The sequence below is a fragment of the Ranitomeya imitator genome, chromosome 1, assembly GCF_032444005.1.
Source record: "Ranitomeya imitator isolate aRanImi1 chromosome 1, aRanImi1.pri, whole genome shotgun sequence".
In the NCBI taxonomy this organism is placed as follows: Eukaryota; Metazoa; Chordata; class Amphibia; order Anura; family Dendrobatidae; genus Ranitomeya; species Ranitomeya imitator.
The window spans coordinates 797,328,941-797,351,452 of NC_091282.1; the positions used below are offsets into that span (position 1 = coordinate 797,328,941).

Sequence of the window (22,512 nt, forward strand, 5' to 3'; positions counted from 1 at the left end):
ACGATAAGTGCCGAAGCCAGATCCTTGGTGATAACCTCGCTGTCCAAGGCCCTTTTAATAATAGATTCCAATTTAGAAACAAATGCAGAGAGGGGATTATAAGTTAACTTTCTATAACATGTGGTGTTATTCAATTGTCTAAAAGCTTCCCTCTCATACATTTGTTTCGGCCATACAACAATGTTGCCACCCTTATCAGCTGGCTTCAGCACCACATCAGGTAGTTCTTGAAAAAACCTCAACCGAGCCCTTTCCTCCCTAGTGAGATTATCACCCCCACAAAATTTGGGAATACCAAGAAACTCATTGGTAACCACCCGGACAAAAAGATCAATGCTGGGACAGGAGGAAAATGGGGGGAACTTAGCAGAACATGGACGGATGGATGGAGGGATCTTGCCTCCTTCGTTAGTATGTTCTTCAGCCAATTCCTCCAGGATTCTTACTGCCTCTTGTTCCTCCTCTTTTGGAAAAAGTTTTTGAAATTCATCATTATAAAAGTGTCTTTTGAACAACAACGACCTAGCGAAGATGTGCAAATCCTTCACCGCCGTGAAGGTATCGAACCCTGGAGTGAGTGAAAAGGACAAACCCCTGCCCAATAAAGACAGATCAGATTCATTAAGGACATAACTGCTCAAGTTGATTACCTTATTATCCCGCCTATTCACAGAAGATCCAATAGACGGTCTTCTTTTATAGGGGTATTAAGAGTGGTCCCGCAATCTATGAGATTCCCCTTGGGACGAAATTGAAACAGAAGAAATATCTGATTGTCCACTAGCCGAAGTAACTGAAGTACTTGATAGCACTCTAAGAAGATTCAAGTTGCTTTTATTTCTCCAGAGATACACTCTCTTGTTCTGGTAATCCTTTAGATCTCTATTAAATTTGGATATATGGTTATCCTGAATCTTTTTCACCAGTTGGTCCATAGTTTTATCTAATTCAGATTCAAACTGTAGTAACTTCTCCCCTGGACAACCCTTCTTAATTTCTGCTTGGGCAATGTCAATCGTCTTATTTAATTCTGCAATATCGGTAGAGTTCAAATTAATCAATAGTTGTAGTAAAGTCATTGAACATATATTGCATGCCTCTTCCCATTTCTGAATAAACTGTTCGTCATTAACCGGGAAGGTGGGGATTGCCTTCACCCGTAATCCACGTGGAATCATACTGGAGGCGACATATTTCTCCAATAATAACCTATTCCACCATAGTCTCGACCTTTTCATGAGGTATGTTTTCATCTGCGCACATTGCTGATCCCAACTATGATCCACACCCTGCTGCACATCACCCCCCTGCACCAAAAACCTGATCCAACTGGTTGAGCCAGACTTTTTCTCTCGCTCTGTAGTCCATTTCAAAGAAAAAGAAGACCAAGCAGCTGTAAAGTCCCATAAAATAGTAATCTTTAAACTTTATTGATCAACATTAAAACCACCAAATGAGATACAGTGATGCAACATAGGGGAATTAGACATGCATTCCTAATGGCCATCAATAGCGGGCCAGGACACCAACACAAACCCTGCTATAATGTAATAATAAGCCACATTGTAATAAATGCCCATAGCTGCAAAACAAATATTGGATCAGTGCCATAGCATGGGAGAAATTAATGTCAATCAACCGGCATAAGTACATACCTAGTGTATGCAGGATGGATGGATGATCGGACCTGACCCCGATGCGCGTTTCGGAGCAGACAGCTTCTTCATCAGGGGGTAAGTGTGGTAGATATGGCGTGTGTATATATACACTCCACCAACCGGAAGTGTGCAACTCACCCGTGCGTCGCAACAAACCGCCGAACTCCATGCATGGTATCCAACACGGCCGCTGGTGCCGGAAACACGTGATCACACGCCGGACGGGAGGAAGGGGCCCGTGCACTGCCCAGCAGATCAGGTGCATGCGCACAAGATGGAAGTACAAACAGCCATATTGAAAGGGGGCAACAGTACAGGCAATATAAAAAGTACATAACAAATACAATAGGAGCCAGACAAAGAAAGAGAGGTCAAACGATGGACCGAGGTGAATCATAAATGTTGTTATATATACCCAATCACAACATCAACAATGTAGATAATACTGCTATAAGCATACAATTATAATTGCATATAGTGATTAATGGAAAGGGCAAAGATCTAACAGTCTAACAACACAGTGGAGCTGCATATAGCAAAAGAGAGTATATACAATATTCAAAACTTCTTGCAATATATGTATATTGTATATTAAAAAACGAATCACAAGGAAACAGCCTCTACCATATGGTAACCATGATACTCAATACATACAAATACAAATAACAACACATATTAAATTGCACCTCATCACATATAAATAACACTAAAAATATGAGAATATATATAAATGCATAAACACATACATTGTTGATCCAAAAAGAATAAGAGGGTCACACCACTAAACATATGACCGCAAATAGAACCATATATGGTAAGTATAGAGCCATAACCTATAAATTATACTAAAGGTGAAAGTCGTTTATGTTGACACGCTGAAACACTTGTTCTGAGGGTGACCAAAAAATTCCAATGAAGCTTCAATGTTCATCAATGGATCCAAGATGGCAAAATACTAAACAACAAGGAAAAACAAACAATGTAAAACCACAACCAAAACAATATAAAAAAAGTGTGTACCAATATGCTAAAAACACTAGGCCATAAGTCACACATTATATGTGTTACGTGCAACACATATGTGGATCACAGAAATAAGGTAAATTATATATTTTCATTTAGTGTTACATACTATGTGGGCTGTTATATACTGAGTGGCTGCTATATACTGCGTGGTTACTATATACTGTGTGGGCTGTGTTATATACTACGTGGGCTGTGTTATTTACTGCGTGGCCTATATTAAAGTATCAGGTATTCTACAATATGTATGCATGTATATAGCAGCCACATGGTATATACCACAGGCCACATAGTACTCCTATATACTACGTGGCCTGTCCTATATACTATGTGGCTGCTATATACATACATACATATTCTAGAATACCCGATGCGTTAGAATCGGGCCACCATCTAGTATGCTTATAATAGGGCTTAGAAAAAACAATGGAAGTAGCTTTACCTAGCACATATATTTCTGATTAAATAGACACTTTCAAAGGGAAAAAGAACTGATGTCCTGTAGATTTGGGTATCTCTATGTTATCTTATGATAGCTGAAGTGGAAGGAATGGGGTGGTATATCACCCAGTAATTTATCCCTAATTGTTATGTAGGGGGCTAGAAAAAACTTGCTACATGCGAACGCGATGAAAAGCTTCATTTTGGACATCATTTTAAAGTTTAAAGGGAATCTGTCACCCTCTGGGACACTTTTAAGCTATTACTATGGGCATCTCTGTCGGCAGTAGCAGTGACCAGCTGGCATCTGCTCAGAAGAAGGATGAGGACACCTGCCAAAGAAGGATGCATAAGGTTTGGATAATAGCGCAAGTGTAGGGCGCAGGCACGTATTATGCTACCACAACTGCATGTCACAGGGCAGTGTGACGTATATGGGAAGAGGGTGGTATGATAATGAAGGCAGAGATTTCTACCAAGCACCGCAAGCCCCAGAGCCTGGAAGAAATTAACATATAAGATTAAAACTCAATTTCTCAACAACTACACTGCCGATATGAGGCATAGAGGTAACATTCTATTACCTGTGTAGCAAATGGAAACGGAGGCACAGGTGATGAAGTGCAAATTTGTTTATTGAACTTATTGTGGAACCACGGGACCACTACCCAGGGGGCTCTGAAGGGGACTTGACTAAGCGAACCCCGGACTCCCGTAATAAGACCCCTCAACAGGGCCAGAGTGGAAAGTTCAGGAAACGCAAGGTGCCACCTCCCGTTAGACAACGGGTACGTGGAAGCTGACTCGGCCGGACTGGCGGGCAGGCAGGTACTGCAAGTAGCGGAGAACCAGACAGGAGATGGGCAGCTCAAACAGGTAGCGGACAACAGCTGGAATGGAGAGAAGCAGGTGGTCCAGACATAGCCCCAGAAGGTGAGGAAAGCATGGAGGGTACTCTGACGAGACAAACCAGAATTAGCGAGGTACAAGCTGAGTATTACACACAAGAGCCGGAACCTGAGAACTAGCAACAAGAAACTCTTGTTGCTCAGGCACATCCCTAAGAGAAGAGGTACCTGAAATAGTACAAGACACTCAGCCATTGACTGAGACCTATTTTTGCAAATGGCCCGCTACCTCTTTAAGAGACTGTGAGTGCACGTGCACCTTTAGTGCCAGGCCAGGAGGACTGCAGGATGCACACAGCGTCCAGGAAGCAGCAGAAGGAGCAGGCAGCGCGGGACGTGGAACAGAAGCTCCAGGAGACCGGCATCCCCGCTGGGCACCGCGCTGAAGCCACGGCCCCAAGGACACAGGTGCGGACCGGGGAGCGGACCAGGAAAGCAGCGCTACAGTACCCACCCTTTACACCCCCTCTTTTTCAAGCCTGCAAAAATTTTCTCCAGTAGGAGAGGGGCCTAAATATTCTCCTTGATCTCCCATGACCTCTCCTCAGGACCGAAACCCTTCCAATCAGGGCCAGGAAAAAGGTCTTTCCCCTTACCCTTTTCGTGGCTAAAATATTCGCTACCTTATAGACATCCTCAGACGGATTTACTTAGAGGAGAGCCACACTTTATCTCCAGGCTGGAAGGTTGGATCATCCAGGTGCCTCTTATCGGCATGCTACTTCATACGCTGTGACACTCTCTTTAAAGCGGTCTTGGTATCTCCCCACACTTTGGAGAAATCTTCAACAAGAGTGTCAGCAGCTGGAATGCCCGAAGACCCAGAGACAGGAAGAGGGATTCCGGGTTGGAGTCCGAACACAATCTGGAAGGGAGACATAGAGGACTCACTTACATGATTATTGTAGGAGAACTCTGCCCACGGTAGTAAGTTGACCCAGTCATTGTGGTGCTCGTTGATGAAGTGACGCAGGTACCCAAACACGATCTGATTGACCCCCTTAACCTGACCCTTGGATTGAGAATGATACGCAAAAGAAAAATCCAGCTCCACGTTCAATCAGTATACAGATCGCCCTCCAGAACTTCGAAGTGAATTGGGCACCTCTGTCGAACACAATGTGAAGAGGAATCCCATGGAGACGGAAAATATGCTGAATAAAGTGGTCGGCGAGTTCAGGAGCAGAAGGAATACTAGACAGAGGGGTAAAGTGAGTCATCTTTGAAAAACGGTCCACCACAACCCATATAATGGAGCAGCCAGACGAGACGGGAAGATCCGTAACTAAGTCCACAGCAATGTGCTGCCAGGGAATGAAGGAATTCGAAGCGGAAGAAGACGTCCGAATGGAAGACGCTTCGCAGTTTTATTTTGGGCACAGGAGGGGCAAGCCGAGACATATTCCAAGATGTCCTTATGCATGGTGGGTCACCAGTTATAATGGGAAATGAATTGCAGTCTTCCTTTGCCCGACGTGACCAGATAACTTAGAAGAGTGATCCCACTAAAGAACTCGTCTCCTGTCTGAACTACCTACCTAAGTCTTACCGGGAGGAATCTGAGACAGATTGACAGAGGCTACTGTCACCATTCAGGAGGACTCAATGATGTTTTGAGGTTCCTCCTCCAAGTCGTGAGGCGGAAAGGACCTAGAGAGAGCATCGGCTTTGATGTTCTTGCTAGCAGGGTGAAAATGAAAAACAAAATTAAATCGAGCAAAGAACAAAAACCACCTGGCCTGACAAGACTCTGAACAGACTGGAGATAGGTGAGATTCTTATGGTCGGTGAAAATAATGACCTGGTGTATTGCTTCCTCGAGAAGATGATGCCACTCTTGCAGAGCCAGTTTGATGGCCAGTAACTCCCGATCTCCGATGGAATAATTTCTTTCGGAAGCGGAAAAAAAACCTTAAAGAAGAAGCCACAAGTGACCATTCACCCGGAGGAAGACTTCTGGGTAAGAACCGCTCCTGTGTCTATGGAGGAGGCATCCACCTCGAGAAAGAACTGTTTATCTGCAATTGGCCGATGGAGCACAGGCGCAGAGGCGAAGGCTTTTTTTTAGAGAGGTAAATGCCTCCTCTGCTTCGGAAGGCCAATCCTTGGAATTGGCGCCTTTGCGGGTCAGAGCAGAGTTGGGGGCCACCCGAGATGAGAAATGTGGAATAAATTGATGATAATAGTTAGCAAACCCCAGGAACCATTGTATCACTTTAAGCCCAGTGTGGCAGGGCCATTTGATAATAGAGGCCAACTTTTCAGGCGTCCATCCTCAAACACTGGATGAGACAATGTAACCAAGGAAAGGCAAAGCGGGTTCCTCAAAGTCACACTTCTCAAACTTGGCGTACAGTCTGTTCTCACGGAGTCTCTGTAGAACCTGACGGACATCCCTCCGATGTATGGTCAAATCTGGAGAGTAAATCAAGATGTCATCCAGGTAGATAACAACATAAGAATACAGAAGATCCTTTAAAAATGTCATTCACAAACTCTTGAAAAACAGCAGGAGTGTTACTGAGCTTGAACGGCATAACCAAGTACTCATAATGCCCATCTCGGGTGTTGAAGGCCGTCTTCCACTTGTCTCCCTGGCTTATGCAAATCAGGTTGTAGGCACCTCTGAGATCCAATTTGGTGAAGATCTTGGCCCCCTGAAACGGTCAAAGACCTCCGAAATAAGTGGCAACGGGTATCATTTTTTTTTACCGTGATCTGGTTTAAACCTCTATAGTCAATACAGGGCCGTAAAGACCCACACTTCTTGTTGACAAAAAAGAAACCCGTGCTCGCCAGAGAAGAAGACTTCTGGATGAAACCTCTAGCCAGGTTCTCCTTGATGTATTCCGACATGGCTTGGGTCTCTGCCTTGGACAAAGGATAGATTAGACATGGAGGAGGGGACGTCTCAGGAAGCAGGTCAATGGTCATATGGCCTATGGGGTGGCAACGTCTCTGTTTCCCTCTTATTGAAGATGTCAGAGAAGGACAATTAGGAAGATGGTAAACCCCGCAGGGTAGATGGTGCCACAGGACGGACGGCAGCTAGACATCTGTTGAAAGAGGAATCTCCCCAACGCAAAATCTCACCGGTCTTCCAATTTAACAGCGGCTCGTATGCTTGAAGCCAGGGTTAACCTTGGAGCAAGGGGTGAGACAAACCAGGCAAGACATGAAAACAGGTTCTCTCAGAGTGTGTCAAGCCTACCTGAAGTTCCACTAGTACAGTCTGGAAATGAACGGCTCAGTCAGGGCTTTACCATCCATGGAGGTCATCCATACAGGGTTCTGGAGGCATCAGACAGGAATCCAGTAATGATCCACCACAGTCTCCTTGGAGCGTTCTTGAAACCGGAGATCAAGCTGAGTCGCCAAGGATATCAGGTCATCCAAGGAGGTAGGAACGTCCTAGCCTGACAATTCGTCCTTGATTCTACCGGAAAGATCTTCCCAGAATGTGGCCACCAACACCTTGTCATTCCAGGACAGCTCGGAGGAGAGGGTGCGGAACTGGACAGCGCACTGAGCCACTGAGAGATACTCCTGGCGAAGGCGGAGAAGAAAAGAAGCTGTAGAAGTAGTACGGCTTGGTTTATCGAAGGTCCTGCGAAAGATCCCAAGGAAGGACTGGAGATCATTAACTAGCAGATCCCTCTCTCCCACAAAGGTTTCAGCCAGGTGAGAGCCTCTCCTTTGAGGTGAGACAAGGTGATACATCATGAAGGCTACCTTAGCCCGATCAGAAACAAACACATGGCCCAACAGTTCAAAGTGCAGCATGCACTGATTAATGAACCCCCAACACTGCGCGGGATCTCCGTTGAACCGGGTGGGAGCCACCAGACGAGGTCCTCTACCACAGGTAAAGCCGGATGTCTGGAGCCTGAACAAAGGTGGATGAGACCGAAGATTTTGAAGAGTCCACACGAGCTGACAAGTTCTGTAGCTACATCGTAATCTTCTCCTGCTGGTCTCTCAGACGGGTGACTTCCTGATATAGATCTGCGGCCAGAGGTGATTGGGAGCCAGCGAGTTCCAAGGCCTGAGCAAGCTGTAACGAAAGAAAAAGGAGGCACAGGTCTTGAAGTGCACATTCCTTTATTGAACTTATTGTGGAACCACAGGACCACTACCCGGGGGGCTCCGAAGGGGGAGTGACTAAGCGAGCCCCGAACTCCCGTAGTAAGACCCCTCAAACAGGGCCAGAGTAGAAACTTCGGGAGACACAAGATGCTACCTCCAGTTAGACCCCGGGTACGTGGAAGCTGACTCGGCCGGACTGGTGGGCAGGCAGGTACTGCAAATAGCGGAGAACCACACAGGAGACCAGCAGCTCAAACAGGTAGAGGGCAACAGCTGGCACAGAGAGAAGCAGGTGGTGCATTTGTAGTCCCAGAAGGCGAGGAAAGCATGGAGGGTACAATGAGGAGACAAATCAGAATTAGCGAGGTACAAGCTGAGCATTACACACAAGAGCTGAAACCTGAGAACTAGCAACAGGAAACACTTGTTGCTCAAGCACCTCCCTAAGGGCAGAGGTGCCTGAAATAGTACGAGACGCTCAGCCATTGGCTAAGACCTATTTTTGCAAATGGCATGCTGTCTCTTTAAGAGACCAGGAGTGCGTGCGTGCCCTTAGTGGCGTGCCAGGAGACCTGTGGGATGCGCGTAGTGCCAGCAGGAGCAAGCAGCGCGGGATGTGAAATGGAAGTCCCAGGAGACCAGCATCCCCGCTGGGCACCGCGCTGAAGAGGCGGCCCCAAGAACACAGGTGCGGACTGGGGAGCAGACCAGAATAGCGGCGCTACAACCTGTATGCCCAAAGTAATAGCTTAAAAGCGTCATTGTGCTTCATGAACTCTATATCCGCCTAAACAGTCCCAGAGAATTTGTTTTGCTTTACAGGATTTGGTTTTGGCTTAGAGAAAATGTGATTTTGATTAAAAAATTCTGGACTTGTGTTATTTTTCTTCCTTTTTAAACATTTGTGTCAATTACAATCACTTAATTTTCCTAAAGTTTCTAATAACTCATGCTTTTCATTTACAGGCAGAAAAATTTTAAATTATTACCATTTATTCGGTGATGGGATTGTTTACTTAGCACTAAAGCATGCTAATATGTCTGTATATGGGATAGGATACGTAGATGATGTTTTTTTTCCTTATTGGGGTCACTAGGGAAAGGATAGCGAGGTAGCCATATGCAATAGAAACATTCATGTATATCTTCTATAGTAGATCAGCCAATGTGGGACTTATCTGTTAGCTAAGCCCTAGCCTTTGTTGTAAGCCAGCAAAAAATGGAGAGCTCCTCAGGGGTGGAAACCTTTTTAGTATAGTATGTCTTTTAGAAAGAAAAATAGTCATTTTTGCATCCTACTTTCTGTTTTTCTCATCTATTTCTAGGCAAAAAGGATTGTCTTTTTAAAAGATGATTTGTAATGCAATGACCACTTTGAGGGAATTTTTTTTTCATTTAACAGTCTGTGTAAAAAAAAAAAAGACTTATTTTTCAATGTTCACACTGGTCACTGAAGATACTCTCAGCTCTTAAGGTACCGTCACACTCAGCGACGCTGCAGCGATATAGACAATGAGCCGATCGTTGCAGCGTCGCTGTAGAGACGTCAAACACAGCATGATGCAGGAGCGATCCAGTGACGTAACGGCGACTCACTTATCGTTGTAGCTGGTTGTTAGCTCCATGTAAAACATTGCAGGCATCGTTGCTTTTGCTGTCAAACATGACGATACATGCCGACCTGACGACCAAATAAAGTTCGGAACTTCTAGCTCCGACCAGCGATATTACAGTGGGATCCAGATCACTGCTGCGTGTCAAACACAACGAGATCGCTATCCAGGATGCTGCAACGTCACGGATCGTTGTCTTTCTCGTTGTAAAGTTGCTGAGTGTGAAGGTACCTTTACCGCCTGTTCCTTCAGGAAACCCACATGTACATTAGCAGCAATAGATTGTGAAAAGAGTAGGAGGTGAGCTGGGATATCACCTATTGTGAATGCTGGATCCTGTGTTATCTACTGTATATAGAGGTGTTATGAGTCTTGTACAGGAAGTGTTATCAGTTACTGTAATATTGCCTGTGATGATAATGAGACTGCAGAAGACATCCTATATTGCAGTAAAGAGCTGGAAGTATAAGTCTAAAATAGATCCAATGGCCAGTGTGAAAATTTTTATTTTTTTTAAGCACAGACAAAAAAATTGCCCTTTTTAAAAATATCTTTGCAAAAATCTGATATACACAACAGTTTATTTTCTGCTGATGCATTCTCTTAAAGCTCAGTCTTTTCTGCAGAACTGTTGGAAGCATTTACCGGTACTTGTGAATTTTTGCGACCATGGGAATTGCTTGGAACAAACATTTCTAGAAAAAGAAACACCAAAAGCACAACACTTTTAGAAAGGCTAAAATAACATTTTTATTATAGGTAATATAAAAACACATAAACTGGGAATAAGAGGCATTTGAGGCACTAGAGAGGTATACAATATAACCAATTAAATATACAGATGATGATATGTTGATACCATAATATTAATATATGTGCATAAAAGGTAGTGAACCAGCAAAATATACTGTAACTACTCAGTCCATTAAAGAAACATGTGAAATATCAGATATAGGGAAATAGAACAATTTGTACATAAAAATATGGAAAAAAGACCAGCTTCTATGGACGAAGCTTTCCACAGAGAAAAGTGCGCCATGTTTGGTGAGTCCCTGGCTCTGCTGGTAAATGTCATTACTTTTTATACTTGTCTACCTGCAGGGGTGGATTAAGGGTAGCCAGGGCCCTGGGCTGTTCAGACACTGTGGGCCCCCCCCCCCCGGTCATGTGACGGGGGTCATGTGACGAGGGTCAGGTAGGCTACCTGCATACCTGCTCTTGTCCTATTGCTGGTTGTATGTTATCCACGTCTAGTTACTGTATCCTACTTAATATTTCTGGACTTTTTTTTTACATATTTTTATGTATAAATTGTGCTATTTGCCTATATCTGATACTGAATGTTAGGAGTCGAGTTTCCTCTGCTGCACAGGGGGAATCTCGATCTGTCTCCGCTGCGGTCTCCCATTCTCCTCCAGCCGCAGTGGAGTCTGCTCAGCAGGGACGTCGATCCCAGCGTCTCGCTCAGTCTGACTCTGCGAAGAGTTGCTGCTGCTTCTCCAGTCTCTGTCATTAAAGTCAGTGCTGGTCAGCAGCGAGCGGACTTCTCTGGGACTAAGTCCTTGTCTGCACGTACTGAGCATGCCCAGGGTAAGATCTCCCGTTGGAGATCGAGGGTCATGTGCTCAGGCTCTGCAGCACATTCCATTGGTCCTCTTGGCAGGTCTTGGAAGGGCAAAAGTGCTGTAGCCACTTCCTGTGCTGCAACTATATAAACTGCGCATGACCGCACGGCCATGCGCTAGTATTGTCTCATAACGTTATATGTGTGTGTGTAGATGAATGTATGTCGATGGATGAAAGCTCCTAAATATCCCTCCCTAGAGTTGTTGTCTGCTCGCGGATGTTGGTAGCTATCTAGCGCCCGACTAATCATCTGCACGATACACACATTACAGCGTCCTCTTGCTGTGTCCGCCTGTACGGCGCCGTGCGCTTGCCTTGCGCTTTCCATACCCTAGCCAGTGTGGTTGGTGGCGTCCGTCTGTGCGGCATTGCTCGCACTCCTGTGCATTTATATATTTAAACTTAGTTTCCTTACACACCCAGTTGTGGTGTAGTGCCAGCGAGGGTCTAATCGGACTTCAATCCCAGTTGGGGTTAAGTACGCTGACTACTCGCTCGCGCTTTAGGTGCGGTACCGCGATCCTGTGACGCAACAGGATTGCTCCCTTCACGCTGGTTGAGGTTGAACCCACGTGTATATACTTTAGTGTACCGCCATATAGTCTGTATTTACTAGCAGCAGGTTTTCACCTGCACGGTGGACCCCGGACTGCGAACGCACCTATATCACCTTTCTTGCTGCGTTCCGCCAGTCCTAACACTGAACATGTTTCTTTAATGGACTGAGCAGTTATATTATGTTGGTTCCACTACCCTTTATGCACATGTATTAATATTATGGTATCAACATATCATCATCTGTATATTTTATAATTCATTAAATACCTCTGCAGTGCCTTATACGCCTCTTATTCCCAGAAATACCCACCCCCTTTTTCCTGTACTTGTTCTTTCCCATTCTTTGTTGGTACATACATATACAGTGGGGAAAAAAGTATTTAGTCAGCCACCAATTGTACAAATTCTCCACTTAAAAAGATGAGAAAGGCCTGTGATTGACATCATAGGTAGACCACAACTGAGAGTCAATATGAGAAAACAAATCCAGAAAATCACCTTGTCTGATTTGGCAAAATTTATTTAGTAAATTATGGTGGAAAATAAGTATTTGGTCACCTAAAAACATGGAAGATTTCTGTCTCTCACAGACCTGTAATTTTTTTCTTAAGAGGCTCCTCTGTCCTCCACTCATTACCTGTAGTAATGGCACCTGTTTGAACTTGTTATGAGTATAAAAGACACCTGTCCACAACCTCAAACAGTCACACTCCAAATTCAACTATGGTGAAGACCAAAGAGCTGTCAAAGGAATCTGCAACAGGCAAGCAGCTTGGTGTGATTAAATCAGCTGTGGGAGCAATAATAAGGAAATGGAAGACATACAAGACCACTGATAATCTCTCTCGATCTGGGGCACCATGCAAGATCTCACCCCATGGGGTCAAAATGATCACAAGAACGGTGAGCAAAAATCCCAGAATCACACAGGGGGACCTAGTGAATGGCCTGCATAGAGCTGGGACCACCGTAACAAAGGCTACCATCAGTAACACACTACACCACCAGGGACTCAGATCCTGCAGTGCCAGTCGTGTCCCCCTGATTAAAGGGAACCTGTCACCCCGTTTTTTGAGATTGAGATATAAATACTGTTAAATAGGGCCTGCGCTGTGTGTTACTATAGTGTATGTAGTGTACCCCGATTCCCCACCTATGCTGAGAAATACATTACCAAAGTCGCCGTATTCGCCTGTCAATCAGGCTGGTAAGGTCGGGTGGGCGTGGTGACATAGCTCTTTTCTTCCCCAGCTTTCCGTTGGTGGCGTAGTGGTGTGCGCATGTCCAGAGTTCCGAATCCCCTGCGCGCACGAGAAGCAAAAGCGCGCATTCTGCGCTATTGCCCCTGTCATCGGTGGGGGCGGCCATCTTCCTGGGGCCGCGCGTGCGCAGATCGAGTGCTCTGCTGCACGGGGCTTCAGGAAAATGGCCGCGGGATGCCGCGCGTGCGCATTAGAGATCAGCTCAAACTCAGCTTTGGGAAAATGGCCGCCGCGATCTCTAATGCGCACGCGCACTACGCCACCAACGGAAAGCTGGGGAAGAAAAGAGCGATGTCACCACGCCCACCCGACCTGACCAGCCTGATTGACAGGCGAAAACGGCGACTTTGGTAATGTATTTCTCAGCATAGGTGGGGAATCGGGGTACACTACATACACTATAGTAACACACAGCGCAGGCCCTATTTAACAGTATTTATATCTCAATCTCAAAAAATGGGGTGACAGGTTCCCTTTAAACCAGTACCCGGCCGGGCCTGTCTGAAGTTTGCTAGAGAGTGTCATGGTTGTGATCTGGGTTCTCTCCCGGTCCTCACGAGGTTAACTGTTTTTGTCCTCCTTTTGGATCTGGGAGGGACATATATACCCACACCAGGCTTAGGTTCCTTGTCCGTTATACGTTCATTCTGTCTGTGTGTTTGGCCCCCTGGTGTGTTTGCATACTGGTTGCCTGTGTTACCTTGAGATGCTTTGACCCGGTCCGTTTTCTGGTATTGCGCTTAGTCTTCTGATACAGTATTATCGTCCCGTCTGGTTCTGTCCTTCCGGCTTTACTTCCCCGACTCTGCACCAGTCTGTCCCACTTGTACTTCACCGTTATTTCTGGCTTTCTGACCTCGGCTTTGCATTTGACTTCGCCCACCGTCTCATCCTGCGGTATCTCTCTGACTTCCTGGTTTGACCTCGGCTCGTTCACTACGCTCTGGCCCTGCCGGTCTCAACCGTAACCCAGCGCTAGTCTCCACCTTCGGCCACTCCCTCGGGAGTCACATGTTGCAGGTCCTGCGCTTGGCACACCCCGACTCTCCTCGACCCTTCTGAGACTCAGTTATCCTGTATTCGATCCTCTGCTTAAGATCTACTGCAGGGGTCATGACAGAGAGCATTTGGATTATCCAGAAGAGTATTTGGAGATTGTCATATGGTCTGATGAAACCAAAGTAGAACTGTTTGGTAGAAACAAAACTCATCGTGTTTGGAGGAGACAGAAACACCATACCTACTGTGAAGCATGGAGGAGGCAATATCATGCTTTGGGGCTGTTTCTCTGCAAAGGGACCAAGACGACTGATCTGTGTATATGAAAGAATGAATGGGGCCATGTATCGTAAGATTTTGAGTGCAAACCTCCTTCCATCAGCAAGGGCGTTGAAATGAAACGTGGATGGGTCTTTCAGTATGATAATGATCCCAAGCACACAGCCAGGGCAATGAAGGAGTGGCTTTGTAAGACACAGATGAAGGTCCTGGAGTGGCCTAGCCAGTCTCCAGATCTCAACCCCATAGAAAACCTTTGGAGGGAATTGAAAGTCCGTGTTGCTCAGCGTTACTGTGTCACTGCTCTAGAGCAGATCTGCATGGAGGAATGGGCCAACATATTACCAGCAGTGTGTGCCAACCTTGTGACGACTTGCAGAAAATGTTAGACCTCTGTCATTGCCAAAAAAGGATATATAAGAAAATATTGAGATGAACTTTTGTTAGTGACCAAATACTTATTTTCCACCATAATTTGCCAAATAAATCTTGCCAAATCAGACAATGTGATTTTCTGGATTTGTTTTCTCATTTTGACTCTCATAGCTGTGGTCTACTTATGATGTCAATTACAGGACTCTATCATCTTTTTAAGTGGGAGAACTTGCACAATTGGTGGATAAATACTTTTTTCCCCACTGTATTTGTGTTTTTATATTATCTATAATAAAAGTGTTTTAGCCTTTCTCAAAGTGTTATGCTTTTGGTGTTTGTTATGTTCTCTTTGCTTTTTTGGCTTTGATACCTTCGATTGAGGTTTTTTTGGTGTTTGACAATCATTTCTAGGTAAAATAGTACGCTTTGGTGGGAAACCCGAGAATTTATAGACTGTTGGAGTAGATAGATTTTTATTTGGTTATTCTTTGGCCAAATTCACATATAATGACCAGATTTGTTGTAAAAAAAAGGGTTGAAAAACTCTCAGCTAAATTTTACAACTTATTGCTGTTATTTTGGACCTTCTACCTCTCATCTCTTGTGATGTTTCCTCCATGATACAATGTGGTTTTCCATAGCACAGTTGAAGTGTGTTTTTGTGTAACCCCAAAACAAACTGACCTTTGAGCTTTTCTAAACAACTTGTTTTGCATTGGGAACCACTATCAAATTTTGGCTCTGTACAAAAACGTCCACTTAAGATTTTTGATATGGAAAACTCCAACCAAGCTGCCTTTGATCCGTGACTCATCTATGCCTGAACTCACAGAGGGTATCCGAACAAGGTTTTTAGAGAACAAGACATTTTGGGGCTCATGGCAAATAAATGTTTTTTTTTTTCTGAGAGTTATAACCTAATGGTCAACCATGCTTCAATTACCTTACAACCCTTCACATGCAGTGATAATGAAACAAGTTGAATTTAGTTGGCAGTTTCATAAAGCATCATGGGGAAACCCTGCCAGCAAAGTTAACTGATGGGCCGGAGGTCCATGTCTCCTTTTTAAGGTTTTAAAGAGTGCATTAGATAACAAAACACAGCTGCTGTTATGATTCACATCATCCAAAATAAAGAAGTTAATCATTAAACAAAGTTAAAATCAGGACTGGCGCAGCCAATTTGTGCTTTAAGAATTAAAAAGTATCAACTTAACAACAAGATTGGGAAAATTCTTGGACGTGGTGACTGAACAACTAAAAAAATAAGAAGTTGGATAGCTAATCTGTGTTTTAAATCACATTTAATACAATAGCATGAAGTAAACTTTAAGGCAATGGTCCCCTATGGGCCACTCTTCTTCACAAGCACCTTGAGGTGTTAGAAGTGGACCCTGTAAACACAATGGGTCTGGGTTTTATATGAATGAATGCTGGAGGACATACATTGTGTTTAGTGAAGTTGAAGGGGGGGAGGGTTGCTTTGCTTTTAGGTAGCTAAGTTACGCCACAATTAGTGTTGGTTATACAACATACTATTTCCAGTCCCTTAAACAACATCTATTACCTATTATCACAATCACAGGATTGTGGTAGTAGTGCACATATGTGACCACTATTCCATTCACATACGTGCACTACTGTTTTTGAAGACCCATAGTGGATAGAGTGGTGGTGATGCATGTGCTCTTCTTCCATGGAAGTGAATAGAGTAGTGGTAACTTGTGCACTTCTGCTTCCTTCACGTGAAGACTTTGTGACACCTACAGAACTAGCATTATAGATGCACATGACGTACAATAGACTCTGTAAAGAGATGCAAATATGTAATAGGGTCTTATCAACATTAAAAGGTTGATAATTAAAGGTAGAACTGCTCACCTTATGAGACTTGTGTCAGACACCACAGTTATAGAGCCTGAAAAACTAGATGCAGCAGCTTCCATGAAACTGTAGATTTGAGTAGCAGGATTGGAAGTGTTTCTGGGCTCTCCGGGGGAAGTTTAGTGTGGAGTGGAGGGGGAGATTTAGTGGGAAGGGGTGAGGGAGATTTGTTGTGGGGGGTTAGTGTAGTTGGGGAAGAAAATTTTCACGATGTGAGTGGTGACGTCAGTAAGGTGACTGGAGTTCATCAGCTATAAACTCCGGTTACCATACGTCAGTGCTAGACAGTGCAGGAGCATTCTCCCACTGCTCTCTGTGTGTTCCGGCTGGCTTGCTGAGCAGTCACATCATGCCACCGCTCAACAACCCACCTGGATATAGCAGAGCTGGAGTTCTTCGGGGGGGACAGCATCACGTAGGGATTATCTGTGGACAGGTGAGGATTATTTTGTGTTTTTATTTTGATATTAATAAATTGGTAAAAGATGGTCATGGAGTTTTTATTTCAAATAAAGGACTTTACTCTGTGTTTGTCTTTCTTACATTTGACTATCGGGTTAGCAACTGTCAAAAAGTTTTTTCTAACATCTAATCTGTATCTTCTCCCTTTCAGTTTCATTACATTACTTCTCGTCTTTCCATGTGCAAATGAGAATGATGACCTCTCTACACTGACATCCCTCAGTTATTTGTAGACAGCTATTAAGTCTTCTTAGCCTTCCTTTTTGCAAGCTAAACATTCCCAGATCCTTTAACCGTTCCTCATAGGACATACTTTATGTCATAACTCAGGACGGGGCGTTTCTGGCTCCATCCTGGTCTGGTCAGGGTTAAGTTTTCCCTCTCTTTGGTTCTGGGTGGCTATTTAATGCTGGTAGTTCCTGGGTCCAGTGTCGGTGATACATCCGTTTTCTCGGCTAGGGATTGCTGACCCAGGTTACTCGTCTGTAATCATTGTGCCTCTGTGCATGTGAGCTTCTCTGTGTATGACCCGGTTTGTCCCCTGACTTCTGCATTCTCCTCTGTACTGCCCTGACCTTCCTGGTTCTCTGACCCTTTGGCTCATCTCGGTTCACTCTCTGTCTCATCCATAGGTACCTCTTTCTCATTTGGCTTTGACTTTGATTATGTTTACGTTTTGTGCCCCGTATTCCATGCTCTCAGGAGCTTCCCCGTCCTCACGCGTGGTAGCTCCACCCCCCTGTGATCACGTGACTGTTTAGTGTAAGGGCCTGTGCACACTGCATGCTTTAGCTCTCACACGCCCTGCGCTTGGTTCCAAGACCCCTGCAAGCGCCCCCAAGGCTCCTCAGGTGACACACACCATGTGTCATTATATTTTGCAGTCCGCTTACCATCCTGATAGCTCTTCTCTGAAATTACTCCAGTTTTTCAATGTCTTCTTTAATATGTAGTGCCCAGAAATGGACACAGTATTCCAGATGCGGCCTGACCAAGTAGGAGTAGAGGGGGATAATTACTTCACGTGATCTATAGTAGACTCTATGCATCTCTTAATACATACCAGAACTGTGTTTGCCTTTTTTTTGCTGCTGCATCACACTGTTGACTCATGTGCAGTCTGTGATCTGTTAGTATATCCAAGTCTTTTTCACACGTGCTGTTGCTTAGTTCTAATCCTCCCATTCTAAAGATGTAATTTTCATTTTCATTTAGTTTCGTCATTTCTGAGGCAGCTGAGGGCTGATGTTCTTAGTCTTGGAGGGGGCCAATATCCATAGGGGGACCACACGTCATCTTCTGGGGAGTCATCCTTTGTTAATAACCAATAAAGGCTAAGTATACAGCTGTGAGATGATATTAATAGCCTGGGAAGCTCCATGTTTATTACCCCATTCCCAGACTATAAGCATCAGCCCCCAGGTGACATCTTTCCCTCAGCTGGTTAAGAAAAATATGGGGGACCCATGCCATTTTTGTTCTTTAATTTATTTATTAGCTAAATACATGTACGTAAGATACACACACTGCACCGATTACATATCTAAATTTCCTCTATCACCTATCTAGCTATATCTGTATATAAGGTTGTTTTATTAGTTAGTAAACTAGCTTGAAATTATATAGAGAATTACTGCATGTAAAAGCTGATGTTAAAAACGCATGGCATACGGATTGCCTACGCATGCCAGACAGATGCTACTGGCTAAAAATCACATTGAACTCGTATTATACTTGCATGACACTCGTCCTACTTTTCAGAAACAACATCGGACCATTTTTATTTACTCTGAGTGTGAGCCCTTAAACTCACCTCCGGTTCCGGTGCCATTTCAGACTTGTCAGCACTGGCTCTTCTGAGGATCGTGTGACATTGTTATGTTACGCTATCCCTGCAGCCAATTAGCAGCCAATTCACTCTCCCTTTCCTTGGATAAATTACATACATCCAGAGGAAATGAGAGAGCAGCTGCTTTCACTTTCACTCCAGATGTACAGTACAGACCAAAGGTTTGGACACCTTCTCATTTAAAGATTTTTCTGTATTTTCATGACTATGAAAATTGTACATTCACACTGAAGGCATCAAAACTATGAATTAACACATGTGGAATTATATACTTAACAAAAAAGTGTGAAACAACTTAAATTATGTCTTATATTCTAGGTTCTTCAAAGTAGCCACCTTTTGCTTTGATGACTGCTTTGCACACTCTTGGCATTCTCTTGATGAGCTTCAAGAGGTAGTCACCGGGAATGGTCTTCCAACAATCTTGAAGGAGTTCCCAGAGATGCTTAGGACTTGTTGGCCCTTTTGCCTTCACTGTGCAGTCCAGCTCATTCCAAACCATCTCGACTGGGTTCAGGTCTGGTGACTGTGGAGGCCAGGTCATCTGGCGTAGCACCCCATCACTCTCCTTCTTGGTCAAATAGCCCTTACATAGCCTGGAGGTGTGTTTGGGGTAATTGTCCTGTTGAAAAATAAATGACGGTCCAAATAAACGCAAACCGGATGGAATACCATGCCGCTGCAAGATGCTGTGGTAGCCATGCTGGTTCAGTATGCCTTCAATTTTGAATAAATCCCCAGCAGTGTCAACAGCAAAGCACCCCCACACCATCACACCTCCTCCTCCATGCTTCACGGTGGGAACCAGGCATGTAGAGTCCATCCGTTCACCTTTTCTGCATCGCCCAAAGACACGGTGGTTGGAACCAAAGATCTCAAATTTGGACTCATCAGACCAAAGCACAGATTTCCACGGGTCTAATGTCCATTCCTTGTGTTCTTTAGCCCAAACAAGTCTCTTCTGCTTGTTGCCTGTCCTTAGCAGTGGTTTCCTAGCAGCTATTTTACCATGAAGGCCTGCTGCACAAAGTCTCCTCTTTAAAGTTGTTGTAGAGATGTGTCTGCTGCTAGAACTCTGTGTGGCATTGACCTAGTCTCTAATCTGAGCTGCTGTTAACCTGCGATTTCTGAGGCTGGTGACTCCGATAAACTTATCCTCAGAAGCAGAGGTGACTCTTGGTCTTACTTTCCTGGGGAGGTCCTCATGTGAGCCAGTTTCTTTGTAGTAGCGCTTGATGGTTTTTGCAACTGCACTTGGGGACACTTTCAAAGTTTTCCCCATTTTTTGGACTGACTGACCTTCATTTCTTAAAGTAATGATGTCCACTCGTTTTTCTTTACTTAGCTGCTTTTTTCTTGCCATAATACAAATTCTAACAGTCTATTCAGTAGGACTATCAGCTGTGTATCCACCAGACTTCTGCTCAACACAACTGATAGTCCCAACCCCATTTATAAGGCAAGAAATCCCACTTATTAAACATGACAGGGCACACCTGTGAAGTGAAAACCATTCCCAGTGACTACCTCTTGAAGCTCATCAAGAGAATGCCAAGAGTGTGCACAGCAGTCATCAAAGCAAAAGGTGGCTACTTTCAAGAACCTAGAATATAAGACATATTTTCAGTTGTTTCACACTTTTTTGTTAAGTATATAATTCCATGTGTTAATTCATAGTTTTGATGCCTTCAGTGTGAATGTACAATTTTTATAGTCATGAAAATACAGAACAATCTTTAAATGAGAAGGTGTGTCCAAACTTTTGGTCTGTACTGTATGTGATTTGTCTGAAGTCAGGGAGAGGGAAGTCAGCACTGACTGGTTTTATGGATCGCGTGACATAGAAGGCATTAGCACAGTCTGTATGTGTCTGTACTTCTGTCTCTGCTTATCCCTCTTCCCTTCTCAGAAAATTTCAATAAGCAACTTTAATCTGTCTAAATAAGTCAGTGAAGAGCTACCAACAATACAAAATGAGATGAGTATAACAGAAAAAAAAATAAAGTTAGCAAAGTTGTGAAATTTTATAATTTCCTACAAAAACTTAACTTTTAAAGACGTAGAAATCTTTATTCTTTAATTAGACCCTTTAAAATATTCCCCAGCTTTTAAAGACCCGCAAAAAAAGTCAGGGCCAATTTGCTTTTCTCGAGAAGTGAGCAACACCAAATACATTACAATTTCTAATGGTTTCCATTAAATGAAGTTCCAAGTAAACAAGTTTCATGCATTTGGCTCAGCCACAAAAATAAGAAGAAAATTTTCTGCTGCAATTCTGGGCACAGAACTCCGGGAATTAATAAATGGATTTCCCAACTTCTCCTCTTACCATATAATTGTATTATTAACCTCAAGGTTAACGGACTCCATATAAAGCCTCTTTTTAAAAATTATTCCATTCATATACAACTATTGGTTCTGCTTAGCTCTAAGGGTACCGTCACACAGTGGCACTTTGATCGCTAGGACGGCACGATCCGTGACGTTCCAGCGATATCGTTACGATCTCGCTGTGTCTGACACGCTCCTGCGATCAGGGACCCCGCTGAGAATCGTACGTCGTAGCAGATCGTCTGAAACTTTATTTCGTCGCTGGATCTCCCGCTGACATCGCTGGATCGGCGTGTGTGATGCCGATTCAGCGATGTCTTCACTGGTAACCAGGGTAAACATTGGGTTACTAAGCGCAGGGCCGCGCTTAGTAACCCGATGTTTACCCTGGTTACCAGCGTAAACGTAAAAAAAACAAACACTACATATTTACCTTCCGCTGTCTGTCCCCGGCGCTGTGCTTCTCTGCACTCCTCCTGCATCCTGTGTCAGCGCCGGCCAGCCAGAAAGCACAGCGGTGACGTCACCGCACTGCTTTCCGGCTGACCGGCGCTGACAGTGCAGAGGAAAGCACAGCGCCGGAGGATAGACACGGAATGTAAGTATGTAATGTTTGTTTTTTTTACGTTTACGCTGGTAACCAGGGTAAACATCGGGTTACTAAGCGCGGCCCTGCGCTTAGTAACCCGATGTTTACCCTGGTTACCCGGGGACTTCGGGATCGTTGGTCGCTGGAGAGCTGTCTGTGTGACAGCTCTCCAGCGACCAAACAGCAACGCTGCAGCGATCGACATCGTTGTCGTATCGCTGCAGCGTCGTTTCAGTGTGACGGTACCCTAACTTCAGATCTCACAGCAGCCTCCTGCTGCTTCAGTGTCTGCACTACTCCAGTGTTTACACCAGATAATGCCAAATCTCCTAGATTGCAGACCCTAATTTACACCCCTAAATTCATGTACATCAGCCAAAACAAGCTACTGGTGTATGTTGGCCCTCAAGTGACTTAAAGTGGTATTCCTGTATAATAAAATGGATTGATTCAGGCTGTAATACCGATATCCAATGCATTTGTGAGTAATGTTTGATTGGTGTGGGTCTGTCTGATCACCAGAATGATGGAACTTGTGTTCTCCTTCTTTTGTTGGCTGCAGAAATTCT

At 44.3% G+C, this 22,512-nt stretch overlaps 1 long non-coding RNA gene across 1 annotated transcript in view; it reads right to left on the bottom strand.

The window, feature by feature from the left end:
• Positions 1-1,407: 1,407 nt before the first annotated feature.
• Positions 1,408-22,512, bottom strand: part of LOC138648390 (uncharacterized) — an 80,687-nt gene continuing 59,582 nt past the window's right edge. The window contains exons 2-3 of the long non-coding RNA XR_011315099.1: positions 10,375-10,424; positions 1,408-2,613 (exon numbers count right to left, since the gene is read on the bottom strand). This is a non-coding gene — a long non-coding RNA (uncharacterized lncRNA). The remainder of the gene's footprint in view (positions 2,614-10,374; positions 10,425-22,512) is intronic.